Genomic DNA, 12,613 nt, shown 5'->3' with positions numbered 1-12,613 from the left:
TTGAAAAATACAAATGGAATCTTCTTGTTTTATGAAAGTATGTATTTTTTTAAAGAAAGGATAAGTTATTTAATCAAACTGCAGAAGACAATAATCTGCTAATAATTTATTAGAATATGCTGTGTGTCAGTTATTAGGGCATGGTAAATCCAGGAGTTACAGGCTGGCTGCTTTGCATTTCATGTGTGGGCTACATTTTGAAAAGTATTATTTCTCACCTTAAGCATGTTGTTTCAAATAACTAGGTCACACTCTTGTGCCCTGCAGAAGGATGGTTGGGAAATGTTTTCTTGGTAATACTTTCCATTCAACCTGCCACTGTTAACTGAAGGACGCTCTATTTCATTATGTCTCTCTTCCTGGAAGCCTGCGCAGTAATTGCACACAGTAGCTAGAGTCAAATGAAATAAAAATTCTGGAATTGTGAATAGGAAAGATGAACAATTTGTAAATTAATCTCTTCTTCTCATGGTAACAAACAACTGAAGTATTTATGAAAGAAAAAAAAAAAAAGGCAGTTTTATACCAGTTCTGTTTCTCTGCATACTGAATAATGTCAACCTATTATGAAAGGTTTTGTACTATTCAAATTGTAAATGAGCTCCAGCTCCTTCCTGGAGTTCATTATTGTATAAACTTGACTTTTAAGGGGGTCCAAAGGAAAATAAAAGGATTTTTGAGGAAGAGATGCCAAATTCATCTGGAGATTAGTGTGCTTCATTCTCCTGCTCCTATTGTACATGACATTGAAGAAGAAACTCCTAGATCAATTCCAAAATGTGTTTTGTTAGTGAAGTTGGACTGTTTACAGCATGTAGCATGCGAGTCATAACTGAGAGAGGAAAAAGAAAAACACAGCCCACAGAATGTGGACACAGAAACTGTTTTTTCCTTACTATAAAAGTCAATCTTATTGCCATGACAGCTGCTATTTTTTCTTTTGTTTTCCTGAACCAAATCTTCAGAAAGATCATACTACTGATGTCTAACCAGGCAACATCTATTTTTTTTAATGGAAAAAGGGTTCTTGTTAAAATGCAGGAACATTTTCTCACTTCAACATCTAGATAATTAATACGTGTGAGGTGCAGAGTTCTTCAGAAAAGCCATGTCTGAGAGTCAAAACAAAAGTCCTCTCTAGAGACTACATAAGTGTGTTATTAATAGTGTGCACCAGGAGTTATGCTCATCTTTCCCAAGAACATTAAAGGAGATATTAAAGGAGTGTTCCTAGCTCAAGGACTGGGGCTAATATCCTGAAAATTAACACAGCTAATTAACTGTGGCATAAATAAGGCACTTTTAACCATTGAACATGTACAGTTGGTGAACTCTCAGGAATTAGGTTTGCAAAGTTCTTATATGTATAAATAACTACATATTTACTGTGAGAATGATGGCAAGAAACACTGAACAACTGGACCAATCAGTCCAATCTGGAATGCCTAAAAATCTACAAATTAGGTGAGAATTCAACTGTTATTGTTATTTATTTTAATTGGTGATTTTTCTAAATATAAAGTTGCAGAGCAAGGTTGGAACTCAGGTCAACATATCCTCAGTCACACAAGATTTCTTCCAAACACATTTTTAGAGCTATTATTTAAATAAAGGAAAACCTCAATGACAGGATTTAACCAGGAGAAAATATTCCACAGCGTAATATATATCTCATCACTAGGACTTCTTTTCCCCCTACAACTAGGATTCTTTTTGTTTTTCCCAAAAAAATGTTTTGGCTAGAATTTTTCAGTTCCACTTTCCCAGTTATGGTTCCATTTTATCCAAGGCTGACTTCTTCTCCTTCCCTGAAATTGCCATGTAACAAATCCAAATATGGTTCCAGATGCTTCATATGGGAAAGTGGGTACAAGAAACAGATGGATTCATAGTTCTAGTGTGCAGCAATATGGATAGAGGTTCTGAAACTAACAAGAACTTTGTGCAAACAAGTAAAGAAGATACAGGAATATTCACATTAATACTAAGGATTGGCTATTTTGATCTTTATAACAAAAGAGCAAACTGAGGAGCTGTGTCCTGCTGGTGCCATGTGTGTTCTCCTAACAGCTGTCCATTTAGACTCAGATCCAGCTCACTTGTGAAAAGCTGCTGTTTCAGTCAGTTCCCAATAAAACCACAACACATCCTTCCCATGATGGGAGGCACAAGAAACATTCCCATATCCCAGTTAATTTCCGTGAATACAGGGATTTCTGCTTCCCACATCTAAATTGATCACAAAATGTTAAGATTACCTCAGAGAAAACTGCACTTCATGAATTTTTTTTTTGCAGTAATACATTTTACAGCATGATATAGGACTGTTTTGCAAGTGGGCAGAGTTTAACCCCAGGGTGATGGGCTACATTGCACTGGTAGCCTAAGACAGCCAGTGCCTGCAGAACATGACATTTCAGCATAAAGTATAGTGCAGGATGATTCTTATTCATTTTCCCAACGTGAAGCCTACATTAAAAGTAATAACCAGAGATAAGAGGACTGCACTTAGCAATATATAATATAATATATATTTTAAAGCAAGTTATTTTAGGTACTTTAAATTTAATATGGCACTCTCTCTGAGCACCAATCTCAGACATTCAGCACTGTGTCAAGGGTTATTTATGCTGAAGCAGAAATCATAAAGATAAGACAACTTAAAGTACTGTATAAATAATTTTTTGACTGACAGGATCCTGAATTCAATGTATTAATACACTACAGATGCAGTCTCAAAGAGATTAAATGTCGTTTACATCTCTCCTGGAATAAATTTTAAAAATTGTTAGAGTGTGTTAATTCAGTACTTCAGCCAATTAAAGCAGGAACAACTGTGCAAAAGGAGGAGGAGGAGTAATTTCAACAGATACAAGATATGTTCTTCATCTGCCATGAAGCAGTAAAAAATTTTCTGCATTTCCAAACTTAGGACCACCAACAAGATAAACACATGGCATGCAAGTTAGGAACTTACAGAGCAACTAATGTATTAATACATTCCCATACAGGAACTAACCAGATACACAAATAGAACAGGGGAGATTTGTGAAGATCAGACCACAGACAATACTCTTATTTACCAAGAACAAAAAAAACCCAAAAAACCTTCAGAAGACAATACACTAATAAATAAATAAACACAACCATGGGGATTCTCTGACTTACAACATCTGGTTGTTGTTCTTGAGAGATAAGATGCAGTTCTGTAAATCCATCACAATACTCAATTGCAACCACAGGCAGGAGCAGAGGGATTCAGAACGTGACCCAGTGTTGAAAAATAGCCTTGTAAATCTACAGAATGCTTTTATCACCTTTTCCCATATTGGCATCATGTACAGGACTGTAGTGTTATGCACAGATTTAAAACTCTTTTTAGTGCCACTCAGAGGTCCTTCTCTCACTGGCTCTAAGGCATTTTACCAATTCTGTCTTGCAGAGCTGTACAGAAAGCAACCTCAAAATCAACTCGTTGATTTCAACCTTTCTGAAATCAACCTTTTCTACTGTTGGAGTAATTCACAAAACAATATTACAGCATCAAAAAACCTGAAGACCACCCCAACTTTACAACCCAGCAACTTCCCCCTTCTCCTCAAGACCCCCTCAATGTTTGATGGCATATACAATTACAAGATCAGACAAGACCCATGAAGGATTCATAAAATGAATGTTACATGTCTTACATAGCAGTATGAAGCCATTCAGTAAAAGCAGATGTATCAACAACATAAATGCAGCTGTTTGAAAAAATACGACACATTTTTCTCATTTCTGACCAGTAAGCTTTACCTGCCAAAAGATAAGAGTTTGTAAAGCACCAAAGGAACTAATGGATGCTGCTGATCAAGAGAGTGGCAAAAGAAAAGAACAGTAGAAGCTTTCAAGTCATGAGCATGAGCAACATTTCAAGTAGAAAAACTAGAGATTTTCAGTAGACTTTTCTCAAAACTAAGATAAAGCTGTGATTAGCAAAGCATCACAGATACACATTAAAGACCCTTTAATATGACTTTTCTGCATTAATAAGATCCTGGCCAACCTCAGCAGAAGTTTTTTGGTTTTTTTTGTTAACGCAACTTTGATTCAAAGCAATTGGGAAAAACACTGTGGTTTCTACAGCTATTTAGTCTAACCAAATGTGGGAAGATCCTGCTGATAATAGAATGATTTAAGTGAAATGAATTTCTATAATCAAAAATAAACTAGGGTAGAGAGCTCCAGACCAGTCTGAATGAAAGAAAACTTTAAAAACATCAATTATTTGTTGCAGCATAGTTAAATATTAATGCATCCTCTTTATACTCCTTCCAGTCAATCACTTTTAAAATGCCAAAAGATGGAGTGAGAAAGGAAATAAAGTGTAATGTCTAGCTAACTTCCCCTCTGTGTCATACCCAAACACTGAAAAGGCCCAAATAATTTACACAGATGTAAGAGGACAAAACCTGAACCTCAGAAATGAATAGCAAAATCCAGGTTTAGACCAGACTTCAGCCCCTTTTTGTGCTGTCCTGCTGGAGCAGGTCGTAAGGACAGCTGCTTAATTCAGTTCAGTGGCACAAAGAGAAACAGCCACCTTTCTACCACCCCACAGGAATCCCAGGGGAATTAAACAAAAGCAACACTGGAAAGCAACAGACCTCACCCAGCACACAGGGGAAGCCTCTCCTCCTCACAGCTGAACTTCTCACACTGTACAGCACTGCTGCAGCTGGAAGTCCTGAAAGAAGATGGGAAACACCCCTCCCCAGCTGAACCCCATCCAGCCTGACTGCAAGGACACCTGGCTGCTGTCTTGTGAACATTTTAGAGATTCTTTCTGTGTTCAGACTTGGGTATTTTCCCCTCTTCCCCTGCCTTCCTAACCCAAGACTATGCATCCTGGGGGTTCCCAAGAGAGGGAGAAGATCGAGCAGGAGGGTTTAAAGAGGTCAGTGCAGGATGGTACTCCCTTAGAATTATCTGGTAGGAGGTATCACACCACTCCTACACTTCAGGAAGCCTGACAGCTTCTTGGAAATGTTTGTAAAATGGTCAGCCTACTTCAGCTTGCTGGTTACATCACATTTGCAGGAGACAGCATCTTCAAAGCATTCCTTACCCTGTGAGCTATTTGGCAAAAGGAGAATGATGACAACCCTTCTTCCTCTGGCTAGTCTGAGAAACCTCTGTTTCCTTTGCTCTTTGGATGTTCTGACCAAAATAATAATGGGAAAAAAAGTATATTTTAATTGCTCCAATGCTCTTTTCTTTCACCTGTAATATCTGGGCAAAATCTAAAGTCAATGAAGACATTTATAAGGCATTTTCAAATATATATGTTTTGTCATATATACAAATATTGCATAGATTAGCCTATACTTTCCTCGCTTGTTTAGGACTGTGTGCTCCAGCAATGTTCCCAATAACAGCCAGTTCTCCTAAAATCTTTCCACATGTGGAGCATCCAGCTTGTCCTTCCACAGTCAAGTCACAGGAACAAGGCACCCATGACATGAACTTTTTACTCCACCAGCCATCTCTTGCTTTCAGCAAATTCTCTGTATGTACTCTGAGAGGTATGTGTAGGTAGCAGGCACCTCAGGCCAATTCAGAGGGTGTCCTTTTAGCTTAGCCAAGAAAAATTCTTCTATTCCAGTCTTCCATTTGTCTCTGGCCACTGGGACAAGCTGCAGCTTTATTCCATGAGGCATTCAGAAGTTGCCTGCAGCAAATAGTCAGGGATGCCCCTGGAATGGAGACTAAAGTGCAAGAGGATTTTTATTGCACTTTGCCTCCATCTGCTGCCTTCAGCAGCATTGTCCTCACATAAACCAATGGCTACCTCATCATTTGCTGCCTCACATTTAACAGTAAAATCAGAGGGGGAAACATCTCCCTGATGGATGTCTCTGACTGTAGAAGCATCTCCAGGACTCAACTGATGGTCTCAAAAAAAGGAAAATATTATTTAAAAGGTTTGCAGAAATACAAATAAATGCAGAAAGAAAGGAGAGAGTGAAAACTAGAGACATTTCAAAGAGGTCGATTTTTCCTCCCTGTGCAGTAATGATGCCCAGATAAAACCACTGAAACTTCACCTAGAGTGGAGAAACTCCTCTCTTTTGCCATAGACTAAAGTTTCTTGACCAGTTTACATATTCAGTTTTCTATGGACATTTACAACAAATAAACATTCCCTTAACCTGAAGGATCTTCTGACATAAAAATTACATTTGTTGAGTCTCCACAAACACTGAAAGTGTCTGCCTTCTGGATCACACTGAAACTGAAAATTCCTTTGGTTTAAAACACTGTAATGGTAAAACAGGGCACATTCTTCCACAAGTGTCATTTCTGCAAAATGACAATTTTTTTTCCCAAACACACAAATGCTTGAGCAATACTCTCATACTGCACAGTGAAGACAAGCTAGGTTCTTATAGAGATGCAACTGCTCACTGAGAAAGGAGCCATTATCCTCTTTCTATGTTTCCAATGTCATTTATCATCCTTAATGGCTTCCTTAAAACCATTTTTGTGCAGACATGACCATTAATAATAAGGATTCTCCCAGCACACTTTACAACACTGCAAAATTATTTAACTACACATCATTATTATTAACATAGGACATCACATAGGTGCATAAAATTTGAGCTGAGCTGAGCTTTCCTTGGGCTCTCCATCTTCTCAGTGACATTATGCCTGAACCAGACAAAGAAGCATTTTATATTTGCTTCTCTTCTATTTTGAGGATAAAAAATAAGTAGCATTTACATAATGTGCTGTCTCATAATAGATATTTAACAGTACATTTCACAGGATATTTTATTCTTTTATAAATTGAAGATGCAGCCAGTTGTACATACTTTTTCCTGAAATCTTGGTTGTGTTGATTATAATGAAAAATACTTCCTTGGGGATTTTGACTTTTTCCTGTTAATTTAATCCAAATTGTTCAAGCCATTTATTTAACACTCCTTGCAAATAACATGACAAATGTAAAGCTTTCTCAGCTAGAGATGCAAGTGTTTTTCCAGTGTAGAGACTCCATCTTACACTCAAAACCATGTAACATATAGACAACTTAATCATTTTTGTCTCATTCCTTCAATGGCCAAAGTTCACATCTCATACAGGATGACAGCTGAATTATTCGTTTTCTCCACAATCTGTACACATCTCCATAAATACTAACACTCATTCATATAAGATGCAGCAATGCAAATATACACACCTCAATTTGTACACAGTTTACCATATTCATAAATCAGAATTTACACAGTCACCATAATCCTAAAATCTAGTAAATGCTTTGAACAAGATAAACTTAGTTCCTGGTCTATCTCCCTGCTTTGGTTTAAGCCCAGTTGGAAATTAAGCACCACGCAGCCACTCACTCAGCCTCCCTCTCTCCCCCCAGCCTCAGTGGATTGGGAAGAAAAATCAAAGTAAAACTTGTAGGTTGAGATAAGATTAGTGGCATAATTGACAATAAAGCAAAAAACAGTAATAATGGTAAATGATAATAACATTGGTAATGAAATGGGAAAAACCAGTGATGCACAGTGCAATTGCTCACCAGCCACTGAGCAATGCCAGGCCCCCTTCCCAGACCCAGGCTGGCCTCCCCTCCAGGTAACTCCCCCAGCTGGTGCTGCCCATGACGTGGTGTGGAACATCCCACTGCTCAGTTTGGGTCACCTCTCCCAGCTCTGCTCCCTCCCAGCTGCTTCTGTGTACCTCCTCACTGACAGAGCATGAGCCAAGGAAAAATGTCCTTAACTCAGGATACACACGGCTTAGCAAAAACCCAAAACATCAGTGTTATCAACACCATTCTCATTCCAAATCCTAAACATGTATTGGAACAGCTACTGAAAGGAAATTAACTCTACCCTAGTTGAAACCAGGACACTGCCACAAGTCTTCAGATCAGCTTTTCATTCTTGTAATCACACCATCATTTTCAAAAGTGTTTTTCCTCCTCTGCTCTAAAGAACATTCTAACCAGCATCAGTGAAAACTGAGTACAGATTAAATCCTTCCCTTTTATGATATGACTATCCCTAAAACTATCCTGTAATTTGTGAACTGCACCATCATACTTGTTTTTAACAGTATCTATCCCTGAAAAATGTTGGACTAGAAACAAGTAGAAATTTCCTGGTTTCTGGAGCAGCAGGAAAAGGAAGGTATAGCCTTAACACTGCTCCCTGGAAAGCACAGGTATAAATCACTCCTTGACACAGAAAGGGAGGAAACTCCTTGCAATTCTAGACATAAGAATGATTATGAAAAAGATCCAATCACTAGAGGTTAACTGTAAAACCATAGGGGTAAAAAACCAACAGCATGATTTTCAAATGGACAGCATGAGATAGATGAGGTATTAAAACAAAATCTATAGCTAAACAATTCTTAAGAGGTTTTGTTGCTTGGAAGGCAGGTGGGTTTTTATAGAATACAAGACACCAGTTATGGAATATGGGTATTTTTTGACAGTGAAACTGGAACAGATCCAATCAGAAATAGTTAGCTGAGGTTTTTTTAATAGACAAATCCAGAAGTATTGACACGCACTTCAAAAGGAGTGCAATTTGGAAGGAAATTGTCTTTTTGTAATTGTTGGAATCTCAAGCCCAAAACCTTTAACATGGAAAATCTTAAGGAAATTTACTGGTATTTTTGACCTTAGAATTAGAAATCCTGTTCCCATCTGGAACACACAGGTTCAAGGTCTTGAAGTTCCAAATAATACTGTAACAAAGATAATACTTGAAATGCTTCTAGTAATGAATAAGATTACCAATTATTTAACTTATCTGCCTTAAAAATTCTATTAAAAGATGAAAAGTACTGTCTCCAAGGTAACAAAGACTGCAGGAGGTAAGACAGGACATTCACTGAGAGGCATTAGTCCAAGTTCTGTGTCTTCCTTGTAAGTCTGATGCTTCTCAAAACCCAAAGTTTTCCAGAAACCTCTATCTCACTTTCTGACTCTCTAAACTCCCATCCCTGGGGAACACCACTCAGCCTTCTTCCCACAACCTTCAATGAGTTTGTAACTTCACTGTCCTAAGCCACACAGTGATATAAATATGTGTATTTGGCCAAATATTCCATAGCATAGGGGTTTTTTTCCCATCCTCATCAAAAGTAACCAGATGTGGAATACTGCCAGAGATGAGACACTGGGTGAGGTAAACCTGATTCCCTGAGAGGAACAGGGAATTTTCTTGCTTACATCTCTAGTCTCGCTTTCTGTTTCAGAAAAAAATACTGGGTGCTGCTCTTCCCAGAGCCATCAGTATTTGACTGTCTGATTATAATATTGCACCTAGATGAAAGCAATTCAGAGAAGCAAAAGGAAAATCATAGTCAGAGAATGTTATGCAGGCCAGTCATGCACAGAAGATGTAGAGCCTGTCAAAGAACTCACACCTCCAAAAACTGGGACTGCCTTTAGTGAGAGGAATTTCTAAACTGCTTCCTGAATAAGTTAGAGACAATTTCCTTGCTGAGAGAGAATTGAGAGGAGACTGAATGTGCATGATGCCTCTAAATCGCTTTCAGAAAAAAATATTTGCTGCGAGTTCCATCAGGAAGGGCTCTTTTCTGAGATGAGAGAATTTCTGACTACCTACATCAATTTCTTCTAATGAAAGAGATGCTTTATAAATTTTATGTTGGTACAAAATATCTGAGAATTTCTTACATTCCTCAACCTACATTTTTAAAAAGTCTTCACAGGTATTGTCTCTTTCAAATATTCTGTTTGCATATTACTTCATCATAGTTTGAGTTAAAGATAATAAAGATAATAACAAACCCAACTACTTATTCTTCAGCCAGTGGTATGGCAGGTGTGAAACTGGGTGAATTTGGACCTATTACCAAGTGTTCATCTCCCCTCCACATCATCCTAAGCTGTCCAAAAGCTAAAAGGCTCTAACAAAATAACATCTGTACTGCCTGATTTTTGACCTGGTATCCCAAGAATCATATGCACAAAAAGAATTTTCTAGTGGCCAGCATTAGCCAAGAAAGTCTATGAGCACACGGCAAAGATGTAAAGCACACTTGATCTTACAGACTCAACTGGAAACTTAAATCAATTGAATTCTTGGGACCAGGGCAATCACTAAGTTTGATGTCATAAAATTATTCTCCCCCCAGGGTGGACTGTGAAAGACTGTGGGAGAAGTTCTTCTGCCTCACAGATCACTGAGGAATATAGTGCTCACTTGGATTTCTCTCACTACAGAAGCCTCAAAAATTGCTTTCTTTCTGCCTTGAATTCTTCTCCTGCTTGGTCTGAAGTTCTTTATACAAAGTGGTTGGACTTGAAAAGGGATATTTGAGTGAAGTGTACCTCCTCTGATAAACTACAGATATGGCACAATATTTTAAAAATTCCTTCTAAGCTGGGATTTCATGAAGTCCAATCTACTCACTATGAATCCAAGAGGCTGCAATGTCTCCTCATCTCCTCTTCCCAGGCTCCTTTCAGCTTGTGACCCTACCTCCATTTACACAGCATGTATCCAGTATCCTTGCTGGATGCTCTGAGAGGGCAAAGAGACAGATAAACAGCTTGAGGTGTTATTGCTGCAGGTAGTGAGACTTCATGGTCACCAATTGTTTGTAAGAATGATCTCATTTGGGAATGCAGCCCATGTGACAGCACCTGACATGAACGCATCCTATTTTTCAGTTTATGTTGAAACATTGTACATGATACTGCGCAGTTAAAAAAAGAAGCTGTCTTGATGAAACCCTGCTAACTTAAAAAAACCACAACAAAATAATGGACTTGCTTTCCCAGAGTGTTTGACAATGGAACAATTTCTGTGGAATTGATTTCTTAGATAGGGTGGATGCTTTCCATTTCCTCAAAAACCCTAATGGCTTAATGGTTTAAGCATTATTCATTCCTTTCTGGATTGGGCTGGTAACAGCCTAGTAATGTGAGATCTATTAAGATTCTCAAAAAAAAAAATTCCTGGATTTTGCATTGTTTGAACTCTTAATTATGAATTCATTTGGGCTGAATAATATCCATGATATGCTTGGAGATTTTGATGTGGAAAATCCCATTAATAAAGAACAACATCTGAGACCTTGAAATATGCAGGGAAATTTTTTTGCAATCCCCAGAGTACAGAAAGCCTTGAATGCTTACCAAAGAGGGTGATGCACGTCTATTCTGTCTCCTAAAAACACTTCCTCTTTCAGATTTACAGTCACTGAGAACACAGAGCAATTTTGATCAAAAGAAGCAGCAGCAGCAGCTGTAAGGGAAAAGTGTTCATTTCTGATTGCCTCATCTGGACTAGAAGGGGGTAGTAGAATAATTTTATTACACCAGATGCAGTGGAAGGCTTTATTTCATTTAATCTGGAGAACAGAGGAATTTGTCACATAGAGAAAATGAAAATAATCTTGTTCTTCTTGCAGCCACCCAGGCATGATGGTTATTGGCTGAGCTCACAGAAGAAGCTGGAGTTTATGATGACTATTTACTAACTTTCTCCTGCATGACTGTCCTAAGAGAGACAGTATTTTTCTACACTCTAGAGACATCTTCTGTTGAAAAGTTATTTTTGTTTGGTATTTGCTGGAGAGCATTTTTTTTGGGAATGTGAGCTTCTGGGATTTGTGGTAGGCTCAAAGTTTCAACTGTACAGCATAGAATACTATTTTTTCCTTAGAACAGATTTAGTATTAACACTTAGAACATTCTGTATGCTGAAGCCTTTCTTGACTGGCAATGTGCACTGATAACAAAAAACAGGCACAGATTTTGGGGTCTGGGTGGTTTTTTTAATGCTATATCCTTTTAGCAGTAGAAGATGTACAATGCCATTTATTTGTTTGAGTTTAGTTTTGAGGCTTGTATATTGTGTAATTGTTTTTACACCATTAATACTATAGCTCTGGTTGAAGGGCTTTTTGAGCAGGAGCTTTGAGTAAAGTTACTAGAGTCGTCCATTATTTATTTTTTTGACAAACAGATTTTAAGTGTCACTCTTGTGACATGGTAATATATTGCAGCTTCTCAGCACAAAGGGCAATTTCTATATAGAATGGAAAGCAGGGGAGGATCAAGCCTGATACTCAACAATGAAGAAGGCCAGAAAAAGGTATTGAGCCCATTCTCTAAAATATAGAAAAGGAAAACAAAAAGTTATTAATTCCTTTTCCTCTAAAAGGAGAATGATAAGCTATAATTTGTTTTCAATGGACTGGCAAGATCATTAGGATATATTTGCCAACAATGCATCCAGGAAATTGGGGTTCAGATCATGTCCCTTCAGGTAGAGTGTCCAATGTCTTGAGACCAGGCTGCCTCCATTCCAAGTCATGAGAGGACACGAGGCTAAGTATGGCAAAGTTAGATACAAAAATGTGTTGTGTGCCTCCAGTCTAAAAGTACACAGATCAGAAGTACCAGACTAATTAGTTATCAATATGATAACTAATCATATTGTAAAACATACTTGATCATCCAGCAGATATCTGATAGCTTTCTGGAAAAGAATCAGACTTTATGATGATGACGACCGTGCAATGACCTTAAGTGGTTCTCAGGAATTAATTACACAGCACTAAGTGAAACGAT

General features: G+C 37.9%; 1 long non-coding RNA gene across 1 annotated transcript in view; it reads right to left on the bottom strand.

Moving 5' to 3' along the window:
* LOC102035955 overlaps positions 1-4,687 on the bottom strand; it is a 29,292-nt gene extending 24,605 nt beyond the window's left edge. The window contains exon 1 of the long non-coding RNA XR_265269.1: positions 4,431-4,687. This is a non-coding gene — a long non-coding RNA (uncharacterized LOC102035955). The remainder of the gene's footprint in view (positions 1-4,430) is intronic.
* Between the last annotated feature and the right edge of the window lie 7,926 nt (positions 4,688-12,613).

Source organism: Geospiza fortis, unplaced genomic scaffold, assembly GCF_000277835.1.
Source record: "Geospiza fortis unplaced genomic scaffold, GeoFor_1.0 scaffold11, whole genome shotgun sequence".
Taxonomy (NCBI): Eukaryota; Metazoa; Chordata; class Aves; order Passeriformes; family Thraupidae; genus Geospiza; species Geospiza fortis.
The sequence above is the reverse complement of the archived record's forward strand: the minus strand, read 5'-3'. Positions and strand labels throughout refer to the sequence as shown.